At 43.3% G+C, this 25742-nt stretch overlaps 7 non-coding genes across 7 annotated transcripts; 6 read left to right on the top strand and 1 right to left on the bottom strand.

Moving 5' to 3' along the window:
* Positions 1-331: 331 nt before the first annotated feature.
* Positions 332-404, top strand: trnar-ccu (transfer RNA arginine (anticodon CCU)). Its single transcript has one exon. It is a non-coding gene; the product is annotated as a tRNA-Arg (tRNA).
* An 821-nt stretch (positions 405-1225) lies between these two features.
* On the bottom strand, positions 1226-1297 carry trnay-gua (transfer RNA tyrosine (anticodon GUA)). Its single transcript has one exon. It is a non-coding gene; the product is annotated as a tRNA-Tyr (tRNA).
* Positions 1298-2472: 1175 nt separating this feature from the next.
* Positions 2473-2545, top strand: trnav-uac (transfer RNA valine (anticodon UAC)). Its single transcript has one exon. It is a non-coding gene; the product is annotated as a tRNA-Val (tRNA).
* A 239-nt stretch (positions 2546-2784) lies between these two features.
* On the top strand, positions 2785-2857 carry trnav-uac (transfer RNA valine (anticodon UAC)). Its single transcript has one exon. It is a non-coding gene; the product is annotated as a tRNA-Val (tRNA).
* Positions 2858-3037: 180 nt separating this feature from the next.
* Positions 3038-3110, top strand: trnav-uac (transfer RNA valine (anticodon UAC)). Its single transcript has one exon. It is a non-coding gene; the product is annotated as a tRNA-Val (tRNA).
* An 8812-nt stretch (positions 3111-11922) lies between these two features.
* trnat-cgu (transfer RNA threonine (anticodon CGU)) lies at positions 11923-11995 on the top strand. The gene has a single exon. It is a non-coding gene; the product is annotated as a tRNA-Thr (tRNA).
* A 7958-nt stretch (positions 11996-19953) lies between these two features.
* Positions 19954-20035, top strand: trnaa-agc (transfer RNA alanine (anticodon AGC)). The gene has a single exon. It is a non-coding gene; the product is annotated as a tRNA-Ala (tRNA).
* The last annotated feature ends 5707 nt before the right edge of the window (positions 20036-25742 follow it).

Here is a 25742-nt window from a genome sequence, read left to right as displayed (position 1 = left end):
CTTTATCAGAAATGAGTTTCTATTAACAAAATAACCTGGGTTTAAAATTTTATGATTTAAATTTATGAATTTTAGGGTTTTAAAATACATAGTTTGGTTTTCCTAGGTCAATTTTTGACCTGTTGGTCCAATGTATGTTCCTGATTCTTGTGAATGCAACATCTCTGAACGCCTAGAGGGAGTCCCTTTTTAAATTTGGCATACATAACCACTTGGAGTCGCGGATGAACTGATTTCGATTTTGGAAGTCAAAGGTCAAGGTTACTGTTTCATTAAGTCTCCAGAACTGTATATGTATTTCTCCTGAACTGGTGTATTTGGTTAATGTAAAGCCCCAGTGGCCTAATAGATAAGGCACTGGCCTCCTAAGCCAGGGAGTGTGGGTTCGAGTCCCATCTGGGGTGTTTTTCAGCAGAGTGGTGCAGTGGAAGCGTGCTGGGCCCACAACCCAGAGGTTGGTGCATTGAAACCATCCTCCGCTAATCTCCATTGCTAGTGACACAATGTTAGACACTATAAAACTCATTGTCTCTGCTCACCTATGCCGGGCATGTGACCAACTTCAGGCCACCCTCCAAATACACTGGTATACTAATGTAATAATAACTGTCTACCTAGTACAGTGAGGAAAATGAGGATTTGAACACCCTGCTGTTTTGCAAGTTCTCCAACTTAGAAATCATGGAGGGGTCTGAAATTGTCATCGTAGGTGCATGTCCACTGTGAGAGACATAATCTAAAAAACAATATCCAGAAATCACAATGTATGGTTTTTAAACTATTTATTTGAGAAGTGGGAGAACTTGCAAAATAGCAGGGTGTTCAAATACTTATTTTCCTCACTGTATGAGGAAAAATGTCTTTTTAAAAGGCAGAAACCTCAAACTTAAACTGGCTCATGGTGGGCAGTCATCGGACACAACCAGTTGGGGGAGAGGGTGAGAGAGAGAGAGAATGGAATGAAAAGATGACCGGTGGTAATTATGGCAGCAGTAAAGGTAACAGAACTATTACTAATAATAGTAGCAGTAGTAGTGCAGGGCGTAGCAGGGCATCCAGCAGGACCACGACAGCAGCTGCATCCACTACTGAGGTGCCACCACAATCAAAGGAAATCTGAGAGGGGAGAAAGCACAAGGGATTCTGGAAAGAAGCAACATTAGTATGCATGCTTCTTTCAAGTATCAACAATTACTAACATATGATAGCCTACACACATCTTTGCAGGGGGCACCCAGATTTGAACTGGGGACCTCTTGATCTACAGTCAAATGCTCTACCACTGAGCTATACCCCCACATAATCTATGTTGGATATGATTATGGTGCAGCAAAACAATGGCTGGGCCTCCACCATGTGGTTACCTTCACAGTCTGAGAAAGTATTCAAATCTCATCTACTGTATGAAAGGGAGTTACAGTTTTTTTACAATTGCTATGACAGATTTTTCAATACTTTTAACACATTTTTAAATTATTAACACAGCACTACATCCGCATGTGTAAGCTATACTGTTACAGATTTTTCAATACATTTAACAAGTTTCCTAAAACTCTTAACACACCAACACACCCAAAACACACAACTGGCAAAACAGTAAATTTCATGCTCAAAATCACACATTGTAAACTGAACTCCAAAACTAATTTTCACAATACAATAATACACTAACACAACACACTATGTCTAACAAAACACTGCAAACATGTTTCAAAATGAAATAATTATTCCAAACACTAACACATGTTCTCCTCCAACAGGAACATTTAGTCAATCATAACACAATGACAAAAAAAACTCTATCATCAGCTAACTTCATTATTTTAGATGTGTCAGGTATGCCCTTATACAATAGACATTATATTGTATTGATCATAGATTGTGTTTTGCACATGCATTTTCAATTCAATTTTATTCATAGTATCAATTCATAACAAGAGTTATCTCGAGACCCTATACAGATAGAGTAGGTCTAGACCACACTCCAGAATTTACAAGGACCCAACAGTTCTAGTAGTTTCCTCCAGAGCAGCAACAGTGCGACAGTGGCGAGGAAAAACTTCCTTTTAGGCAGAAACCTCGGACAGACCCAGGCTCTTGGTAGGCGGTGTCTGACGGGCCAGTTGGGGTTAGAATGAAGAGTGGCAATAACAAAAAGTAGAAAAAATAGTAGTTTGTAGCAGTTCTTTGTAGTAGTTCATGGCATAGCAGGGCACTGTGGGCATTACAAGGCACAGCAGGAGAATTTTTTGAAAAATCTCATAAAGTCGTTACTACTAAGAGCTATGGGAATACTTGGCTCAGTAGAGCTGTGACCATCCGTCAGCCTGGCTACAGTGCTGAAAAGAAACCTCACTTCACTTTGTTCACCATTGCATTGTTTTTTGAACCGGAGCTACAATACAGCTAATTCTACAGTCTATGGTTAAGGTCACATTTATATTCAGATTATGTAAAGATATATATACCAAAGGTTCTGTAGAGTAGTAGTTGTCATGTCTGCTTTACATGCAGAAGGTCCTGGGTTCAATCCCCAGTGGAACCAAATTTAAGGTTTAAAGTAAGAACTATGTCCTGTTACCGTCTTGCAGGCGTCCCTTGAAAAGTCTTAAAAAAGTGAGTGAACGACACTTGACAATAAAAAAAAACCTGCTCCAAAGACATATTGTCTATCTGAAAGACTTCTTCAATGCTCTTGCATTGGTTTCACTTCTTAGAACCTGACCTCCATCCATTTTATTTACAGTATGGTTCTGATTATGTTAAAGATAACAGTATTACAGAGTTTCCATAGTGTAATAATTATCACGTCTGCTTTACACGCAGAAGGTCCTGGGTTCAATCCCCAGTGGAACCAGATTTATGCTTTAAAGTAAGAACTATGTATTTGGTACCACCTGGCAATTGTCATTTGAAAAGTCTTTAGAAAGAAATGAATGCAAATAATGAAAAATAAGCCCATGTCTTTTCAGAATCTCACCTTCAGCCATTATTTTAATGTATTGTTACGATTATGTTAAAGATGACAGTACGTTGAGGTTCCGTAGTGTAGTAGTTATCACATCTGCCTTACACGCAGAAGGTCCTGGGTTCAATCCCCAGTGGAATTAGACTTATAATTTGAAGTGAGAACTATGTCCTCTAACCACCTGACCTGCTTTAAAGGTGCTCTAAAGACGTTTTGTCTCTTCTCTGAAAGACGTCTTAAGTTCTGATTTAACAACAGGGAAACCCAACTATTTACCTTTGTGGGGTGGTTGAATGGTGTTTACTGTGAGAATGGTTGATGGTTGTTCCAACTTGGCGTTGGGCATCTCCAAGAACCATGACTGTCAGAACTGAAGAGTTGGTTGAAGCTGCTCCAAAGACATTTTGTCTCCTATCTGAAGACGTCTTCATGTCTTTTGCTTTTGCATTGGTTTCACTTTTCAGAACCTGAGCTAAATCCATTATTTATACAGTATGGTTCAGATCACATTTATACACCAGTCATGTTAAGGATAGCCATGTCACAGAGGTTCCATAGTGTAGTAGTTATCACATCTGCTTTGCATGCAGAAGGGTATATCAATAAACATCTATCTATCTATCTATCTATCTATCTATCTATCTATCTATCTATCTATCTATCTATCTATCTATCTATCTTATTGAGATAGAGGCAGATGAAGTGTTTATGACCCATCAATGATGAAAAAAGGATACATTTGCTGTCGGTGGTCAGATTTAAAGGAAAAGGTACTCTTTTAAAGTTTTGGGGTTCTAGCGTTAAACTAACGAGGAAGAATTTGACAAATCTAAATCAAGTCCAGGAACTAACTCTAACAGATATTACATCTGAATCTGTCAGGTCCTGATCATTCCCTGACCAGGAATCAAATCCAGGCCGCGGCGGTGATAGCACCGAATCCTAGCCACTAGATCATCAGGGAGTCTCATCTATGAGAATTATCTTTGTAGATTTGATTTTCCTTTTCACTTACTGGAATGACTCATATTGTTTTAGGCGAGGAATGGTGCCTGGCTAGAGCTTCAGAAGGCAGGACATGACAGATTACACATCTGTCACATAGTCAATTTGTATTCTTAAACTATTGGCATTATTGTCCTATTGTCCTGTTCAGTTTAATCTCAGATGGCATCTAAGGCTAAGAAGCATCGTGCCATGGGGGACCATGAATGGCTGTCCTGGCTGAGGACGTTTGCCGCTACAGGGGTCTGGCCTACTGATGCTGGGAATAGACCAGCCCCTAGGCAAAGAGATGGCATGAGCTCTATCTTAAGGTACAGCTTTTTACATGTTTTTTTAACAACTATCAACAATTAATTAATGTCATGTAACAGTCTGGTGCATTTTAATTTGGGTTAATTACAGATAGAGAAGTGTCCACTCCAGCAGCGGGGGCAGATGTCTCTTTTTGGTGGAGCACAGGTCTGCACGTGTGGATTTCACACTAAGAAGGTAAAGTTAATTGGGATACTTAAATGATAGAAGTTTACTAAAGATGCAACCATAATGTATGTTGTTAAAATTGACTTTTAGCTGTGGCTGTTGATTTCTTTGATATTTGTATTAGAAAACTAATGTGCAGACAGCCACACCTGCTGCTGCAGCTGGCCCAGCTCCGTCAACTGCAGCTGACCCTGCTGCTCCAACTGGTGCTGGACCCTCTGCTGGTCCAGTGCAACCCAAATTTTCCCTTGAAATGGTAAAGGGCATTACTATTTAATAAAACATATAAACAGAATCAATGCAAACAGTAGCTTTAATTCCATGTATATTGCTTTGACCTGTACAACTCTATGATCATTTACTGTAACTTGTGACATTTCATCCTTCCCCAGTTATTCAAACCACGGTTCGGTGGCTCACACACTGCAACACTGAAGCCCAACCTCAGTATGGCCAGGAAACCTTCTCAGGTAGGATGCCACATATTGTTTATTTGTAATGCATTTAGTTAATAATGCCTTTTATTAGTTTGCACTCCCTTCTTCTTAAATAAACTGAATTAAAATGACGTTGTGTTAAACTTGAAACTTTAAAATTGTATCTCTTTGGGAGAATAGTTTGCGTGCTACTCTGCGTGCAATTTCTCTTTTCTTCCAGGTCGTTTCCAGCACTGCCACCACGTCATCTGGCAGTTTGATTGACACCTCTGCAAAAAAAAACACTATCCCTCTTGCTGCACCTCAATCAAACCTTGCTGCCGCCTCTGTGTCCTCCCCAGCTACCCAGCCTGCTGCCGTCTTCATGCCTGAAGAACAACTAGTAAGAAGGATTAAAGAATAGCTAAGAAAAAGAATACCTAAATGGGTAATTATTCCACTGTATTGTGTGCGTAATATTAGTGATAACTTTTAATCGTTGGTCTGATGTTGTTTTTCAGGCTGTGGATGAACACAACATGCCGGGAATGGATCTTGTGGACAGCCCAGCAGAGTATCTGTTGGGTGTGAAGAACCATACTGGTTTGACCTTGAGCAACCAACAGGCCAGCACCATCATTGACCTCTGGCAGAGCCTGCTGCCATATGACCAGCAACGGGTGGTGTTTGCTGCCAGACACCAAGACAGGCTCATAGTAGGAAAGTTCAGGTCTCCAAAACTACGGGCAGAGTTTACTCCTGGTGTGGAGAGCCTGAAGCGGTGTGTGCTGGGATCCATTGCCTCCCCTGCCCAGTGGCCAGACTGCTGCTGCTTGGTGGAAGCCATTTGTATCAGACTCTGTGATTTACACAAGAATCCGAAAAGGAAAGTAAAGGGTAAAGGTATATACTACAAAAAAGTATAACAGGACTATACTACAAGATGGACTTGTGTCCTGCAGGATTACGGCAAAATCCGGCAGCTTATTCTGGGTAATGGAGCCATCATGCAGAGCACTACACTGCAGCTGGTTGAGATCAATCAAACAACCCTCATGCAGTGGCATAATAAACGGGTGAAGCGCCAGGATGTTACACTGATCCTGCAGGGAATAAATCTACCTGCCCGAATTGGTGTGGCCTCGGAGGCCCTTCCACCTGCCAACATCCACGCTGCTGCTCCTCCTCAAACACACTGCACTGAACATGTTTACAACCTGCCCCAAGCACTGTGGGGTTGGCAAAGACAAAGTGGTGGCAGGGAGTAGCCCCCGTCACCGCTGCCCCACAGGCAATCATGCCAAAGCCATCAGCCCAGAATCAGATTTTTCCACAGCCTCCTGCTTCTGGTCCTCTGTTGTTCTTCCCTCAAGCAACCTCTGTCTCTCCTCAAGCCCCAGGAACTTTGTTTGCTGTTCCAACACTAGCATACCGTGCCCCCCATACACCTGTTGCCCCTCTTGCTCCATCCGCACCTCCACCTGCCAGTGGTCGCCCTGCCTCTAAGGCAAGGTTTAATAAGAGGAAGGGGGAGTACAACACTTGCAGGAAGTGTGGACAATTCAGAACCGCAGAAACTGGGCACAGCCAATATCAAGGCACTATCTACTGCCCAAATACAGAAACACTGTCAAAAGAGTTGTGGTTAGATCAGATTAAAAAATCAAAAATGTAAATGTATAATGTAAATAGAAAATGTAAATAGTTAGATTTTACTATGCATACAATATTATGATGTATTGTCATTTATATGTTATGTGTGTTTTACTCTTTGTACAGAATTAGTTTGTTGATTCTCTTATTTTCCTCCCTGGTGTAAAAACCTTTGTATAGTCAGTCATTTCTTGTGCTAAACAATATTATTCGTTACCTAAAGACATATTGTTTTGTTGAGATCAATAATGTAATAAAGTTGGCATGTATTATATTAATTGGCTTCATTTCAATATTATTCCAAATTATAGTGTACACACTGCTGAGCATATGACTTGCCTTTATACACCCTACTTCCCTGCAATGATTACTGTAAGACATACTAGCTTTTAGAGAAAAGAGAACTAAAAATGCTTGGTTTTACCTGTCATACATTGTTTAAAGAAAGAGAAAATTATTTATTACTAAACAATACTTATTATAAAGACTAACTTTTAATATTGACCAAATATAGCTCGATTACTAAATGTATGCAGTACTAAAAACAGATATATTGTTCAAAAGTCAATCTAAACGTTATAAATTATTTGTTTAAATTGTTTCCCAACCTTACTAATATCTTATTTCTCCAAAACTTTGTTTAGTAGAACAATAAAGTTGTGGACAGTGGAATTGGATCTTCTGGCACTAGGTGGTGATCGAACCTAAGATCTGGTGCTAGGTGGGGATTGAACCTAAGATCTGGTGCTGGGTGGGGATCGAACCTGTGACCTTTGAATCTACGTTAAACTTCCCTTATTTCCCAGAAACATTCCAATTTCAGCAATTAAATTAAAATCTGACTTAATAGAAACTATAAAACTCTTACACTATGTGTGTAATTTAGCATCTTTCTCATCTTTTCCCCGTTTCTTCTTTTTTCCTCCTTTTTCCTCTTCCTTTTCCTCTTTTTCCTTCTTACCTCCCTCTTCCCCTTTTTCCTCTTCTTCCCCCCCCCTTACAGACTATTGTTCCCCAGCTTTGGCGCAGCGGAAGCGTGCTGGGCCCATAACCCAGAGGTTGATGAATCAAAACCATCCTCTGCTAATTGCTGTGCTTTGTCTCCATATAAAGTCCACTCCCAGGCTGTTGAAAATTAACAATGCATCTGTTTGTAAAATGTTTCCTCCTGCTGAAGAGTACAGTCTTTATGTTATGTTTATTTCATCCATTAAAATGGAAATTAGAGTGCTCATACCCGCTGTAACACCCATTAAAACTGGAGCATTAATATTGTATAGATAATCTACAATAAAAACTGTAAAATGTGTATGTTTGAAGTGGTTGTTGTGCTGTCTACAATAGCCTGAGGTATAAAAGGGAGAGCATACTGCTTAGTTTGTGTCACAGGAGGTCTTAGTCTAACACTACGCTCCAAAACCCTTCAAGTCAGATTACCACAGGAGGCCTTGGTCTACCACTATGTTCCATAACCCTATCAGTCAGATTAACACAAGAGGTCTTAGGCTGAATCTCATTTCTCTATCTTACCCCTACCCCTTTCCCTACGTCTTGAGCGCTCACGTGAGTGCTGTCCCAATAATGTTTTTGATCGAGGGGTAAGGGGTGTATGGCCCTAGGAACCATAGACAATGAATGAAAAAAATCAAGGGAGAACGCCAGCTTACTTGAAACCGAGGGGTAGCGATATACAATGTGCAACAGGCAACAATGGCTGCCGCATCGACCAGAGAGACGCATTTCTGGTATTTTCGGCTTAAATAATTGATTTAAGTCTTATTTTGTGGTCTATACAGTCCTGTCCATACATGCTTGCAACCATGTTCCTAACTGAAACTTTTTAAAAATCGCTAGCTTGCTATGCTAACGCCAACGTATGCTATCGCTAACCACTAACGTTAACGTTGATTTTTACAACAGTCCCGCATTTCTCTGCCTTAAATGGACTGTATACATCGCATAGACTATATATTTTAATATTACCGGTCTATGATACATCGCTACGTGCTTTACATATACCGTCCTGTATCACACAGGAGGACACAGCAGCTGATCCACTTTAGGGCTGAAAACCAGCAACGTTTCCTAAATCATGTGTTCATGTTGTACCCATTCATTATTGCATTGGTACTGTATTATTGTAAACATTTGTAATTAATTCCTGTTCATGCACTTGTGTATTGTTTTTGGTTTTGATGCGGGACACTGATGGGGGGGGGGGGTTACTGGCCAACAGGCATATGCCTGGTCAGGAATGTCAGAATAGCTGTAGTTAATTTGTTAGTTTTTGGTCTTGTGTGTCTTCTTTTTAGTTTTACACATTCGTGGAGAGTTAGCCAGAGTGGCTAGGATGGCGGCAGGTTGGCAGACTCGAACATTGCACATTTTCAAAGGTGATTAGTTTATTTCCATGGTCTGCAGTGAGTACACGGATAATTAACCCATCAAACTTAAAGACAGTGGCACATTAAACTAATAGTAGCAATAACAGGCACATGTTCCTGGCAGGGCAGGGCAGGGCAGGGCAGGGCAGGGCAGGGCAGCGCAGCGCAGCGCAGCGCAGCGCAGCGCAGCGCAGCGCAGCGCAGCGCAGCGCAGCGCAGCCTCACCTCCCTCTCTCCTCCCAGGAGCAGAAATCCCCCCATTTATATAGGGTTGTCAATTCCCACCCCACTGCTTCAGTCCATCCCATCCTAAAGCAGGTTGATCTACTCCAAACCATAATACCTTGCCATCTCTTAACCTATGGAACTTGGTCACCAGTTCCCTCCTATCCTGCTGACTACAAAACAGGTCAGGATTTTGCATACCTTTTTTATACAATGACCAAAAACAACCAAAATAAACATTCCTATACAAAAGAAAACCCTCTACTTGGTTTGGCCCGGTGATGTCATCCATGACCACCCTATTCCTATAAAACAGGAAATACTTAGGCCGGCCCCTCCCCAACCAATTGTCTTGCATGGTGGAACTGAACAACGGAACAAACAATTGTAAGTATCAATACAGGGAAAACCATGTTTCAACTTGCAACCTAATAAAATGGAACTGAAACTAACGTGACTGTGTGTTTACTTTACTAATGACCTGTATGGGACAAGTGGTGAGCAAACCCACTTCGTCACACACCCTCCCTCTTAAAACCGTTACTCATCAGAGTCAGTAATGACATTCTTCTTTCCATGATTGTATTAACCAGAACTGTTGTCACTCTGTAACTTGCATTGTGAGAGCTGTTCTTGTCATTTTTCCAGGCCTGATTTCAACATCTTTGATGCTGCTGGAATGAAAATTAATAAATAAATAATTTGATATTAGTTGACTATATCGGGATATGTAACTGAAGGAAGAATCACCGGGTCGTTATGGATCTAAGAAGAGGGAGCCAACTCGTAAGGATCTGCACCGTCAATAAACTGTAATTTTTCGAAATATCATCCTTCCCTAAATGCCTTTGCATCTTTGATGCTTTTCTGTTGTTTAGACATGGCTACATTCACAAAGTATCCAAAGTGGACAATACTGCACTGTAATCTGTTCAGGTGTTTACACCGAGTTCCTCCAACATGGCCGGGCATCTGGGTTCACACCCTGAGGTGCTGTGGCTTAGTTGGTTAAAGTACCTGTCTAGTAAACAGGTGATCCTGGGTTCAATTCCCAACAGCACGTTGTTGTTGCAGAGATTACCTCTGTTTGCATCATTGCTACCCATTAAACCCTGGTTGCAAATGAAAAAGGCATGTTACGTTAACACAGACTAAAGATGATGAATTAAATTCAAGTTTAAGCCACACTATACACAAAGTTAATTCATCAGCCATTTCTGTTCATTTGGCCTAAGTATGTTTGTACACTGTGTACGCTGTACACTGCAGCCTCTGCTACCTCTTGAGTAAGCCAGAGATCAAGGTTGTCTGATCTGGCCTCTTTTGGCAGGTGATTAACTACGCTGGAAACATTACTGGCCCAGTGGCGCAGCTCCAACCCTCCGGAGGCTCGGAGGACCTGTAGCTTGCTCACTAGCTGTGTGGCATTCCTTGATGTTGGCAGGCTCAGGAGGCAGTTATCCACATAGAAACATCTTTCCACTGATGACCGGACGCTTTCTCCAGACGCACCGTGATCTGAGACATGCTTCTGCAAGGCATAGCTAGCGCAGCACGGATTGCCAGGTACTTATACCTCTTCTGCAGACTGGCTACTGGATAGGATTGATCCCCCAAGCCTAGGCAAGCTGAGTAGAAAGCCCGATCTCCTTGGAACGCCTCAGGATCCCCCTGTCAGAGCTGGTTGATGTGGCTCGGCAAAGGGGAGTTTGGGGTAGTGATGGCCAAACGAAGCTTCATGAACCAGTGTTTTTATTTTCTGAGCCCACTAGATGGCGCTCTTGGTTTTAAGAGAAAGACCTAAGGCATTGCAATTCACTATGTTCTCAACCACTTGTGGAACAGAGAGCTCCATCTAGTGGGCTCAGAAAATAAAGACACTGGTTCACGAAGCTTCATTTGGCCATCACTAGTTTGGGGTCCCTTGCTGGAGCTGCTGGACAAAGATGGATGGATGGAGGGAACCCTTTTCACTAGCTCATTGTACTCTTGTAAGAAGAACTTTGCTACAGGAGGCGCTGTAGCTTAGTAGTTGAAGCGCCTGTCTCGTAAACAGGAGGTCCTGGGTCCAAATCCCAGCAGTTCCTGGTTATCACTTAATAAAGTGTTAACACATGGTTGCTGATACTTAACATGTGCAACAAAAAAGTGACATGTGATGTTGTTTTGTACCATTACATTACATGTGTCCATGTAAAGCGAATAAAAGCCTTTTATTGGAGGTGTTTTTTCAACTTTAGTGTGAAAATTATAAAGTTTTTATTATCATGAATTTCTTCAGTCTTACCTTGGAAGCTTAGGGCTCCTGCACACTGCCTACAAGCCGTGAGCGTGTCAGCAGAGTTTAGAATGCCTACCGTATTGGTCAATACTGTTAACATGAGAGAAATATTTAAAAAACAGACACGCCACACAGCAAACGCTATGTTAACTGTTGAGGAGGACTAAATTAGGACTGTGTTTTAAGCTTTTCATGGCTTTCCATGAAACATGGCCTGACCGGAGGGAGTGGTTAATGACCTTTGTGATGAGGGGACTTCTGGCATGGAGGTTGGATTTTACCAGGGCTTTGGGGAAAGGATCTCTCATCTCTCGAAGACCTTGCATAGATAGGACTTCTGATGTTCTGGGTAGGCCTGCCTATGAACAGTGAGTCCTGAGGCGTCGCTCAAGGACACTGTCCAGAGTTCGTAGGGGTCCCCTACGGAAGCTGCTGGACTAAGATGGATGGATGGAAGCAACCCTGTTCATTAGCTCGTTGTATTCTTGCAAGACAGGATTACCTGTAGAAGGTGCTGTAGCTTAGTGGTTAAAGCGCCTGTCTCGTAAACAGGAGATCATGGGTCCAAATCCCAGCAGTGCCTGGTTCTCACTTAATGAAGTGTATTGTGTGTATATGATTTGTGATTCTTAACCGGTGCGACAGAGTTACCAGTTGCCTGATTTTGCAGAGCACCAAAGTGACATGTGATTTTGTCTTATAACATTATATTTGGCTGAAAACAGTCTATACCAGTGGAGTGGAATGCTGGCTTTCATAGGTGCAGGTGGGCTGTTAGGGTCAGCCAGTTTGGGAATTACTGGTTTAGACTTCCACCGATGACACTCATCAAGTGTGCAGGTGACGACGGATGGCCTCGCGCACTCTCACCCATCTCACCCCGGACACAACCTATTCCAGCTTCTCCCCTCTGGTAGGCGCTACAGAGCACTTTCCGCCAAAACCAACAGAGTCAGGACCAATTTCTTACCACAAGCCATCACTCGGATGAAATATTTGCACCGCTCTTCTATGGCTTCTGAATGAGAGTAAGTTTGTTGTTTTGTTTGTGAGTAGTTCTGGAACAATAGGTTGAAGTTGTAGAATTTTAAGAGTTGCGGTCGTAATCTGTTAATTACAGTTCTAAAATGTTACATTGTAGTTCTAGAATGTTAAGCTGCAGTTCTAGGACAAAAGGTTGAAGTTCTAGAATTTGAACATGCATTGTCACCAGACTATAGTTTGATCTGAGGAACATGAGGTCAGCACAGACCATGATGCTGGCACATTATAGTCTGGTGAATTTCAGGGATTTTTACACTGGGATGGAACTGCTAATCTTGCGATTGACAGCCGATCCACCCCAATACAGCCATCTGATACTGTGCAGAACTGAGGGATTCCCATTCTCTAAAACACCACAGCCCATCGTGAGGCTCGAACCCACAACCCTGAGATTAAGAGTCTCATGCTCTACCAACTGAGCTAGCCAGGCGCTTCTTAAGTGTTGAGTTGCAGTCCAAAGATTTTACTTAAAAGTTATGAAATGTAACAGTTCTAGAATGTTACTTGGCAGTTCTAGAATGTTAGGTTGAAGTAAATGAATGTTAAGCTGCCATTCTACAATGTTAGCTTTAAATTCTAGAATGTTAAGCTGCAGTTCTAGAATGTTAGGTTGAAGTTCTAGAATGTTAAGATGCAGTTCTAGAAAGTTAAGCTTTCATTCTTGAAATTTGAGCTGCAATTCAAGAACAATAGGTTGAAGTTTTAGAATTTTTATAAGTTGCGTTACCAAAAGGTTGCTCATAGTCCTAAAAGGTTACATTGTAGTTCTAGAATGTTAAGCTGCAGTTCTAGAACAATAGGTTGAAGTTTTACAACAATAGGTTGAAGTATTAGAATTTAAACATGCATTGTCACCAGACTTTAGTTTGATCTGAGGAACAAGAGGTCAGCACAGGCCATGATTATAGAATGCAGGCACATTTTAGACTGGTAAATTTCAGAGATTTTTATACTGGGACGGAACTGGTAATCTTGCGATTGACAGCCGATCTGCCCCAATACTGCCATCTGATACTGTCCAGAACCACCACCCAACGTGCGGCTCGAAATAACGACTCTGACTTTGCATGTTTGTTTTTTTACTCACTTAATGCTGGTTACAATATTCTAAAATCAATGCCAGAGAAAAATGACAAAGTGTGATAACATTTTTTAATAAAGTATTGGCAGTTTTTAATAAAGTATTGGCGTTTTCCTCGCAAAGGTTTTTTTCCAATAACATTAACAAGCATACTATTAGTTACGGTGCCTGTGTCTGTCACGATGTGGAGAGTTGCTACTTGCAAGTAGTGTGGCTGAGTGGTCTAAGGCGCTGGATAAAGGCTCCAGTCTCTCTGGAGGTGTGGGTTCAAATCCCACCACTGCCATTTGCACATATTACATAGCTGAAAGCCAACCAATGTGGTCTCTTACAGCTGTGTCATTTGGCCTGAACTTGGTGAAGTAACTAGAATCATCCATCAATCACCTTGCTGAGATTGTTCCTTGTTAACCTGAGGTTCAACGATTGGTGAAACCTTCATTTCCAGCACTTTGGAGTAGAAAATCAACAAATGATTGTGATAATCTCCATATTGATCAAACTAATCGTGATTATCACTTTGGCCATAATCGAGCAGCCCAAAGAGATCCAATGTTTAATCAAACCAGGTTTGGCAAGTAATCTTTCTGTTGACTTCTTGTCAAATAAAGCAAGTAACATCACTCAAAGAAAGCTACTGCGATGGCTGGGAATCGAACCAAGGTCAACTGCTTGGAAGGCAGCTATGCTCACCACTATACCACCATCACTGGGCAACGCAATATTCACTTCAAATCTTGTACTACATCTGGGCATTGAGACTGGAAGTGCGCTCTATCACTGAAATTCCCTCCAGGGGGTCCTGTGTTATCACATTCACAAGAATGGGAAGTGTATGTTTATGTGCTAGCTCCCTTCGATAGCTCAGTTGGCAGAGCGGAGGACTGTAGAGTCATAAAGCTGAAATCCTTAGGTCGCTGGTTCAAATCTGGCTCGAAGGAGCATTCTTTTCCAGAGTTTACCTTCAGGGATCCATAAAGACTTTCTGATTCTGATGTAGAGATGGACAGACGACCCAAAAGCATAATACTTCTTGCCGAGACATAACAAGAAACAAAAAAGAGGTGAGGAAAATAGAGTTCAAGAACCTTTTTTCAGGACACCATCTTGACGCTCAATATGGCAGGCATTCTATGCATCCAGGGCCAAATGTTATACCATTTCATCCACTACGGGCCCCTAAGGAAACGTGTGACTGTGAACTCTTGTTACCTATAGCAACGACAGGTAACAACAAGTGGAAGTACTTCTCTCTTTTTGTATAATCGCCACTATACGACCCAGTTTAATCTCGGTAAACTTTGCGGAAATCCTTCAAACAGCTGCGATGACTGTTTATCTTTAATGATTTTAAAATCTATCTGTCAACCCCGTCTGGCCCGTATTGGATGGAATGATGTCAATTTGCGCTTTTTATCTGTTATACATAACAGACTGTACCTGTACACAGTCAGTACTTGTCTCACCAAACAAAATGTCTCAATGTCCAAATTAAATCATTCTTTCAGCAGAATTGAAATTTTAACTTACCCCCGCTGTTTGAAATTGCTTCCTTGTTTTTTTGGGGATTTCAGAGTGGAATCAGCGAGCCCTCAAATTTGTTGACCGGCCATTCTATCTTAGCTGAAAAAGATCATCTTGTCTCTTGGATAGGCTATGGTCTTGACCCGGGACCTGCTATGATAATCACAAAACTGATTCTGTCAGACTTTAGGCCATTTTGACCTTGGTGGGAAAAGGCAAAGTCATAGCAAATCCAGTTGTCTCCTACAAGGAGAAGACACTGAGGAAAGACACAGAAGTCATTTACTCTGAGAGGCATTGGAGATCTTATTATAAATAATTAATATGAAAATCATTGGTTAAATGAAATTTTTCATTACAAGTTACTGTTTGAAAAAATGAAAAGAATTGTTATTGAGATAGAGGCAGATGAAGTGTTTATGACCCATCAATGATGACAAAAGGATACATCCGCTGTTTGGGAGCTGATTTAAAGGACATTGTAGTCTTTAAAAGTGTTAGATTTCTAGCAATAAACTAATGAGGAAGAATTTGACAAATCTAAATGAACAAAAAACAAGTCCACAAACCTTACACCTGAAGATGTCAAGTCCTGACCACACCCTGGCCGGTAATTCAACCCGGGCCACGGCGGTGAGAGCGCTGAATCCTAGCCACTAGACCATCAGGGAGTTACATTTATGAAATTTATCTTTGTAGATGTGAGTTTCCTTTTCACTCACTGGAATGACTCATGTTGTTTTAGGCGAGGAAGGGCACCTGGCTAGAGCTTCAGAAGGCAGGACATGACAGATTACACATCTGTCACATAGTCAGTTTGTATTCTTAAATACCAAGTCTCTTGCTGTTCCTTGACTAGTTGGCCACCCCTGCTTTGCATCGCTCCAGGTAAGTAGAAAGCAATCTGTTATGCACCTTTGCATTGCACTAAAATGTCAAAATTTGGACCTGAATCCAACAATAACATTACTTGACACTCACATACACTCACCTAAAGGATTATTAGGAACACCATACTAATACTGTGTTTGACCCCCTTTCGCCTTCAGAACTTCCTTATTTCTACGTGGCATTGATTCAACAAGGTGCTGAAAGCATTCTTTAGAAATGTTGGCCCATATTGATAGGATAGCATCTTGCAGTTGATGGAGATTTGTCGGATGCAAATCCAGGGCACGAAGCTCCTGTTCCCACATCCCAAAGATGCTCTATTGAGTTGAGATCTGGTGACTGTGGGGGCCATTTTAATACAGTGAAGTCATTGTCATGTTCAAGAAACCAATTTGAAATTATGTGAGCTTTGTGACATGGTACATTATCCTGCTGGAAGTTGCCATCAGAGGATGGGTACATAGTGGCCATAAAGGGATGGACATGGTCAGAAACAATGCTCAGGTAGGCCGTGGCATTTAAACGATGCCCAATTAGGCACTAAGGGGCCTAAAGTGTACCAAGAAATCATCCCCCACACCATTACACCACCACCACCAGCCTGCACAGTGGTAACAAGGCAAGATGGATCCATGTTCTCATTCTGTTTACGCCAAATTCTGACTCTACCATCTGAATGTCTCAACAGAAATTGAGACTCATCAGACCAGGGAACATTTTTCCAGTCTTCAACTGTCCAATTTTGGGGAGCTCTTGCAAATTGTAGCCTCTTTTTCCTATTTGTAGTGGAGATGAGTGGTACCCGGTGGGGTCTTCTGCTGTTGTAGCCCACCCGCCTCAAGGTTGTAAAGCAGGGGTGGCCAACTAGTCAAGGAACAGCAAGAGACTTGGTATTTAAGACTACAAACTGACTATGTGACAGATGTGTAATCTGTCATGTCCTGCCTTCTTAAACTCTAGCCAGGCGCTATTCCTCGCCTAAAACAATATGAGTCCTTCCAGGAAGTGAAAGGGAAACTCAAATCTACAAAGATAAAAATGAAAGATGAATCCCTGATGGTCTAGTGGCTAGGATTTGGTGCTCTCACCGCCGCGGCCAGGGTTCAATTCCCGGTCAGGGAATGGTCAGGACTTGACACACTGTTAAAAAAAATCTGTACATTTTCCTGTTAATTTTACAGATTATTTCTGTTTTGTTTTTTTAAATACAGAAAAAAACACCAATAAATCACAAAAATAAACTGTGAATTTAAGGGACAACAAGCACGTTTGAACCACCTGTGGGAGTAGAACATGGATGTGTAGAGATGGGCTATCAAACAATGCACCTTTTGACATTTTGACATGTCCCATTAGGAAAAGCAAGGATATAAATAAAAGTGAATTATGGCCCAACTCATTTTAGATTTTCACAGTAGAAATAAGGCATTACAAAGTCAAGAAACTAGGTGCTGATTGTGAAGGGCAAATTAAGCTTTGGTAAAGCATTGAACCACTTAGAGGAATTGGTTTGAAAATGGGTTAATTACTAGAAGCTTCAGTAACAGCGACCTCGCCTGGTGAAGGGCCAAGGCTGCATCCAAATGATCCCGACAAGATAGAGGACAGGAGGCTTTAGACTAGTGACACTCATGTGTACTAACAATGGGATAGCATTCTTTTTAAAATAAAGATTGATGGATTTGTGTATTGTATTATCGGGTATTAGGTAAGGAGGGCTTGGGGAAACAGAGGATGTGCTGGGAAAATATGGCACAAGTTGGGTGTGCTTTTGTAACTATGGCCGGGGGATATGTGGGACAGGGACCACTCATCAATTTTTATTAAGGAACATTATTTTTTCCACATTATTGGACCGGAAAACTCTGACTGTTGTTTGTGCATATGCACCAAACAAGAGTTTGGAATATTCTGCCTTCTTAGAGACCTTGAACAGAGTCCTGTATGGGTTTCCAGAACTCCATAGTTCTGCTGGGGGACTTCAACGCACACGTGGGCAATGATGGAGATACTTGGAGAGGCGTGATTGGGAGGAACGGCCTCCCTGATCTGAACCAGAGTGGTTGTCTGTTGTTGGACTTCTGTGCTAGTCATGGATTGTCCATAACAAACACCATGTTCAAACACAGGGTGCTCATAAGTGTACGTGGTACCAGAGCACCCTAGGCCAAAGATCAATGATCAATTTTATAATTGTTTCATCTGATCTGAGGCCGTATGTTTTGGACACTAGTGTGAAGAGAGGGGCGGAACGGTCAACTGATCACCATCTGGTGGTAAATTGGGTCAGGGGATGGGGAAGGACTCTGGACAGACCTGGTAAGTCCAAACGGGTGGTACGGGTAAACTGGGAACGTCCGGAAGAGGCCCTTGTCCATCAGACTTTCAACTCGCACCTCTGGCGGAGCTTTTCGGGCATCCCTGTGGAGGCTGGGGGCATTGGACCTGAGTGGACAATGTTAAAAGTTTCCATTGCTGAAGCTGCGACAGGGAGCTGTGGTTTTAGGATCTTAGGTGCCTCTAGGGGCGGTAACCCACCAACACCCTGGTGGACACCGTTGGTAGGGGAGAACTCCTGACCCTAAATGGGAATACTGTCAAGCGATGGAAAGAGCACAACTCTTGGACATGAACAACACGTCTCAAGGTGCAGCAGGAGGTGGGAGCGTGTCAAGTCTGGGCACCTTAGAATTCCTTTCATGCTCTTTGCAGATGATGTGGTTCTGTTGGCTTCATCAGGCAGTAATCTACAGCGCCCACTGGGGCAGATTAAAGTCCTCGCCTAAAACAATATGTGTCATTCCAGTAAGTGAAAAGGAAACTCACATCTAAAAAGATATATTTGCTAGATGTGACTCCCTGATGATCTAGTGGCTAGGATTCTGCGCTCTCACCGCAGCAGCCCGGGTTCAATTCCCGGTCAGGAAATGGTCAGGATAAAGGAGATATAGATGATAGATAAAGGAGTAATATTTGAAAGATTAAGTTCCTGTTTCAAAACAACGTGTTTTGAAACCATATACAACCGAAATATTACATATTTTACTCAGGGTTCTTCTCTTATTCAATGATCTCTGAAAAAGAAAAAAACCTGAGAATGTGCAGAGGATGTAGCTCAGTAGTAGAGCGCATGCTTTGCATGTATGAGTCCCCGGGTTCAATCCCCGGCATCTCCATCAAGTGTTATTGTCCAGTCTATAAAATTCTTTGATAAAAATTATTCTGAAAGAGAAAAGTATTAAAAGGCGATCTCCTTGTGTTCATGGTGATTAATGCAAAAGTCAGTCTTGATGTCCAGATGTGTTGCAAGATTTGCAGTGAGCAGTACGTTGCCCAGTGATGGTGGTTTAGTTGTCAGCATAGCTACCTTCCAAGCAGTTGACCGATGTTGGAGTCTCAGCCATCGCAGTTGCTTTTTTTTAGTGATGTCAGTTTTTAACTATGATTTATACCATAGCAGTGCGAGCATTTTGCCATGGTTTGATTTCCAGCCACTACCAGGTTTTGAAGCAATATACAACATTAACATGGCATATTCCACCCAGGTTTCTTCTCTCATTCAGTGATCTCACAAAAAAGTCAAAAGAATCTGAAAATCTTTAGGGGCTGCAGCTCAGTGATAGAGCCCATTTTGAGTCTCAATGCCCAGATGTGTTACAAGATTTTCAGTGAATATTGTGTTGTCCAGTGATGGTGGTATAGTGGTGAACATAGCTGCCTTCCATGGAGTTGGCCTCGGTTTGATTCCCAGCCATCGCAGTAGTTTTCTTTGTGTGGTTACTTGCTTTATTTGTCAAGAAGTAACCAGAAAGGTTACTTGCCCAACCCGATTTGATAAAACATTAGATCTCTGTTATGGTACAAATAAGGGAGCACATCAATCAATCAAGCTGCCTCCATGAGGATCCACAGACACAGGCAGTGCACTTTGATTTGCACTTCGCCCGTGTCTTGTAACTACTACTAACTAATTGAAAGTTTATGAACATTTGGCTTTTCAGGTTGTCGTGGCCAAGTGGTTAAGGCGATGGACTAGCAATCCATTGGGGTCTCCCTACGCAGATTTGAATCCTGCCGACAACGAGAGACTTTCTTTAAGAGTTGTAGCAAACCCAAAACACATCACAGTATACCAAACCGCAGATGTGCCTTCATGAACAATATTGTGTTATCTCATTGGTACTGGAAGCCACCATTCCCCACCAATGTAATTCTTAGCATTTGTTTTCAGTCTGTATTACAAGATTTGGGGTGAACGTTGTATTGTCCAGCAGAAAGGCAACAGGTGTGTTACTTTTTGACTATGATTTATAGCATAGCAGTGCAATCATTTTGCCCAGGTTTGGCTTTCCAGCCACCACAGTTTTATTCACAGGTTTTGAAGCCATATACAACATTAACATGACATGCTTTACCCAGTTTTCTTCTTTTATTCAGTGATATTTCAATGTCCTTGTGGGAGTCATCCTGGTGAGGTTGACTAGCTTGGGCATCCGGGCATTCTGCCACAGGAACCATCTGGCCTTCAGCAGAAGGAACCATCTGGCCTTCAGCAGAAGATTGCTGAGGAGACGATGGAGCGGTGGCAGGAACGGCTGAAGAAGGGTCTGCAGGGGAATCTGTTACATTAATAACAAAAGCCCCTCTCTTCTTCATCACCGCAACAAGAACGTCAAGGTCTCGGCGATCCCTGACGATCTTTTTGAGCTCGTCATAGTTCCACACTGAGGACATGATGAGAAGCTTATGAGCAGTCTTCTTGGCTTCAGCAACCACCTCAGCTACAAGCTCAGGAGGTCCATTCTTCAAACAGACTCTCCTAAGATGTACTGGCAAGCTCTGCTGAGGCTTGAAGCAGAACTTGCACACCAGAAAGTTTCTATTCCTAAAGAGAGAAAAAAAGAAAGCAGATTAGAAAAACAATAATTTAAAAATGAGAGGCACCATTGAACACAAACAATAATTCATACTTACTCAGAAGAAGACATGGTCAAATCAAGAGGGTTAGAGATAGATCAGCTGTACACAAAGAGTCTTAGCAGTCAGGTAACTGTAAATGACTTGACTGAGGTTTTATTTAAGCTGTGTCTGGCCTTAAGCAACACCCAGGGGGCAGGGTTAGGATTACAATAGACTTGATTACATTAGCTTATGAGACAAACCCACAATGCATGCCTGCTAATGGACCACTTAGAAAGCAATCTCCCACACCCACATGAAATCTCCCCAATCCAGGAATTTAACACATTAGATGAAGTGGTTACTAGCAGGGTCAAACTCTGAGAACAGTGAAACTGAACTCTGAATTTTAAAAGTTAACAGTTTATCAAATGAAACATAACTTCAGGATTTATACCCAGATAGGTGCATATTAAAAATAACCAAACATAATTGAACATATTGACACATTGTTTTCCCTTAAACTGGGAAAATCCACACATCTGTTGAAGTTCTCAGATTAAGGGAAAACACTCACAGTTTATAGCACTATACTCTATTTTGTGTAAATCAATGGACTTAAGCTTCATTCTTCAAACCAACTCCTTTAATTCTTTATACATTTCAATTTTGCCAACATTATAATACCATCACAATGTGAGCACACTGTTACAAGTCAGCACACTAATTTAATCTCTTCCTAATTAATTCTTAACTTCCATATGTCATGTTAGGTCTTGTTTGAAAGAAGCCAACTTGCACATTATGATGAAGAATGAATTCTAGTACTATTTATCTCCTATGAAAAGATGTGCCCTGTAAACACTGCATGGTTGAGTAAACTTTCAAAATCCTTTAACTCCTCCTGCTGTCCTAACATGTGTGCATTCCTGTAATGGCTCTGTAATGCAAATGCAAATGGAGACATGATCACCAAATGAAATCTCCCCAATTTGGGAAATGAACACATTAGGTGAAGTGTTCATTAGAATGCTAGTTTCTGAGAACAGTGAAACTGAACTCTGAATTTAAAAGTTAACAGTTTATCAAATGAAACATAACTTCAGGATTTATACCCAGATAGGTGCATATTAAAAATAACCAAACATAATTGAACATATTGACACATTGTTTTCCCTTAAACTGTGAAAAGCAACACATCTGTTAAAGTTATCTGATTAAGGGGAATTGCTTGAGTGAGCATTTTTATGAGGCATTACTTTTTAATTGCTTTAAATTTTGATTAAATCCCCTTTCAAAGTGCAACAGCACTATAATGCATGTCTGCTTGGGTGAGGATTATTGTGAGGATACCCAGGAGTTCAAAGGCCAGACTGAGAGCCACACAATGGCCCATGGGAGAGTGAGGGAGGGTGATGGAGGATTATAACCCAGCTTTTAACCCAACTTTGAAGGCCGAAGTGGAGAAGGGTTCCATGTGAACAGCAGTTTAACATGGGTCAGTCGGTCGTAAGAGATGGGCGAACGCCGTTCGGAAGGGTGGGGCGATGGCTTACGTCGCCCCCGGCCGATCGAAAGGGAGTCGGGTTCAGATCCCCGAATCTGGAGTGGCGGAGATAGGCGCCGCGAGGCGTCCAGTGCGGTAACGCAAACGATCCCCGAGAAGCTGGCGGGAGCCCCAGGGAGAGTTCTCTTTTCTTTGTGAAGGGCAGGGCGCCCTGGAATGGGTTCGCCCCGAGAGAGGGGCCCGTGCCCTGGAAAGCGTCGCGGTTCCGGCGGCGTCTGGTGAGCTCTCGCTGGCCCTTGAAAATCCGGGGGAGAAGGTGTAAATCTCGCGCCAGGCCGTACCCATATCCGCAGCAGGTCTCCAAGGTGAACAGCCTCTGGCATGTTAGATCAAGGTAGTTAAGGGAAGTCGGCAAATCAGATCCGTAACTTCGGGAAAAGGATTGGCTCTATCCGTAATGATAGAAAAATTTCATATTTAACAATAGCAGGCAGCTCATCTTTTGAGGTCAAATGTGGGTGGGTGCAGAGCATCAGCCTTTAGGCCTCAAATAGGCTCTTTTCTCAAGCCTGTCCTGATCACATAGTACACAATATTCTGCAATGTCACACATCAAACTGAATGACATGCTTTGGCCATTGTAATGCATGTAGGCATGTGTTTTTCAACCTGGCAAGAGGCCCATAATGTGCACTGTAATGCTGTCAACATTTGGCATGGAAAATGCTTCCTCTGTCCTCCACATTTGAGACAATGCAGAGCCCTCTTGCCAAGGCCATGATGGTGTCATTTGCTCAAGTCACACAGTGAATTAATGGCCAGACCCAGCCCTTCTGAATGATACCTAAAATTCATATAAATCAGGAGCAGGAAGCTCATCTTTTGAGGTCAAATGTGGAAGGATTAGGGGTGCTGCAGAGCATCAGCCTTTAGGCCTCAAATAGGGTCTTTTCTCAAGCCTTTCCTGATCACATAGTACACAATATTCTGCAATGTCACACATCAAACTGAAGGTCATGATTTGGCCATTGTAATGCATGTAGGCACATCTTTCTGAACGGGGTCACAGGGTCAAAATGTGCATGTCAATGCTGTCAACATTTGGCAAGGAAAAGCCTTTCTCTGTCCTCCACATTTGACACAATGCAGGGCCCTCTTGCCAAGGCCATGATGGAGGCATTTGCTGAAGTCACACTGTGAATTAATGGCCAGACAAAGCCCTTCTCAATGATACCAAACATTCATATTTATCAGGAGCACAAGAGTTCATCTTTTGAGGTCAAATGTTGGATGGCTAACAGGTACGGCCCAGCATCAACCTTAGGCCTCAAATAGGCTCTATTCTCATGCCTGTCCTGATCACATAGTACACTAATGCTGTGATGTCATACATCAAACTGAAGCCCATGATGTGCCCATTATAATGCATGTAGGCACATCTTTCTGAACGGGGTCACAGGGTCAAAATGTGCATGTCAATGCTGTCAACATTTGGCAAGGAAAAGCCTTTCTCTGTCCTCCACATTTGACACAATGCAGGGCCCTCTTGCCAAGGCCATGATGGAGGCATTTGCTGAAGTCACACTGTGAATTAATGGCCAGACAAAGCCCTTCTCAATGATACCAAACATTCATATTTATCAGGAGCACAAGAGCTCATCTTTTGAGGTCAAATGTTGGATGGCTAACAGGTACGGCCCAGCATCAACCTTAGGCCTCAAATAGGCTCTATTCTCATGCCTGTCCTGATCACATAGTACACTAAATGCTGTGATGTCATACATCAAACTGAAGCCCATGATGTGCCCATTATAATGCATGTAGGCACATCTTTCTGAACGGGGTCACAGGGTCAAAATGTGCATGGCAATGCTGTCAACATTTGGCAAGGAAAAGCCTTTCTCTGTCCTCCACATTTGACACAATGCAGGGCCCTCTTGCCAAGGCCATGATGGAGGCATTTGCTGAAGTCACACTGTGAATTAATGGCCAGACAAAGCCCTTCTCAATGATACCAAACATTCATATTTATCAGGAGCACAAGAGTTCATCTTTTGAGGTCAAATGTTGGATGGCTAACAGGTACGGCCCAGCATCAACCTTAGGCCTCAAATAGGCTCTATTGGTGCTGGGGCATGTCATCCCAGCTCCAGTGCATGTAACTGGGGCCCAGAGTGAAGGCCTGCAGCCCTGGAGGTCACTGTCCAGACCTGGGGCCACTTACTGGGCCTTGGGAGGGTGTGGGAGGGTGCTGGGGCATGTTAACCCGGGCCCAGTGCATGTAACTGGGGCCCAGAGTGAAGGCCTGCAGCCCTGGAGGTCACTGTCCAGACCTGGGGCAACTTACTGGGCCTTGGGAGGGTGTGGGAGGGTGCTGGGGCATGTCATCCCAGCTCCAGTGCATGTAACTGGGGCCCAGAGTGAAGGCCTGCAGCCCTGGAGGTCACTGTCCAGACCTGGGGCCACTTACTGGGCCATGGGAGGGTGTGGGAGGGTGCTGGGGCATGTTAACCCGGGCCCAGTGCATGTAACTGGGGCCCAGAGTGAAGGCCTGCAGCCCTGGAGGTCACTGTCCAGACCTGGGGCCACTTACTGGGCCTTGGGGGGGTGTGGGAGGGTGCTGGACTCTGTCATCCCAGCTCCAGTGCATGTAACTGGGGCCCAGAGTGAAGGCCTGCAGCCCTGGAGGTCACTGTCCAGACCTGTGGCCACTTACTGGGCCTTGGGAGGGTGTGGGAGGGTGCTGGGGCATGTCATCCCAGCTCCAGTGCATGTAACTGGGGCCCAGAGTGAAGGCCTGCGGCCCTGGAGGTCACTGTCCAGACCTGGGGCCACTTACTGGGCCTTGGGGGGGTGTGGGAGGGTGCTGGACTCTGTCATCCGAGCTCCAGTGCATGTAACTGGGGCCCAGAGTGAAGGCCTGCAGCCCTGGAGGTCACTGTCCAGACCTGTGGCCACTTACTGGGCCTTGGGAGGGTGTGGGAGGGTGCTGGAGCCTTTCATCCCAGCTCCAGTGCATGTAACTGGGGCCCAGAGTGAAGGCCTGCGGCCCTAGAGGTCACTGTCCAGACCTGGGGCACTTACTGGGCCTTGGGAGGGGGGGGGTGGGAGGGTGCTGGAGCCTTTCATCCCAGCTCCAGTGCATGTAACTGGGGCCCAGAGTGAAGGCCTGCGGCCCTGGAGGTCACTGTCCAGACCTGGGGCCACTTACTGGGCCTTGGGAGGGTGTGGGAGGGTGCTGGGGCATGTCATCCCAGCTCCAGTGCATGTAACTGGGGCCCAGAGTGAAGGCCTGCAGCCCTGGAGGTCACTGTCCAGACCTGGGGCCACTTACTGGGCCTTGGGAGGGTGTGGGAGGGTGCTGGGGCATGTTAACCCGGGCCC

The sequence above is a fragment of the Etheostoma spectabile genome, unplaced genomic scaffold, assembly GCF_008692095.1.
Source record: "Etheostoma spectabile isolate EspeVRDwgs_2016 unplaced genomic scaffold, UIUC_Espe_1.0 scaffold00018313, whole genome shotgun sequence".
In the NCBI taxonomy this organism is placed as follows: domain Eukaryota; kingdom Metazoa; phylum Chordata; class Actinopteri; order Perciformes; family Percidae; genus Etheostoma; species Etheostoma spectabile.
Note: the sequence above shows the minus strand (reverse complement) of the source record. Positions and strands in the feature narration are given on the sequence as shown.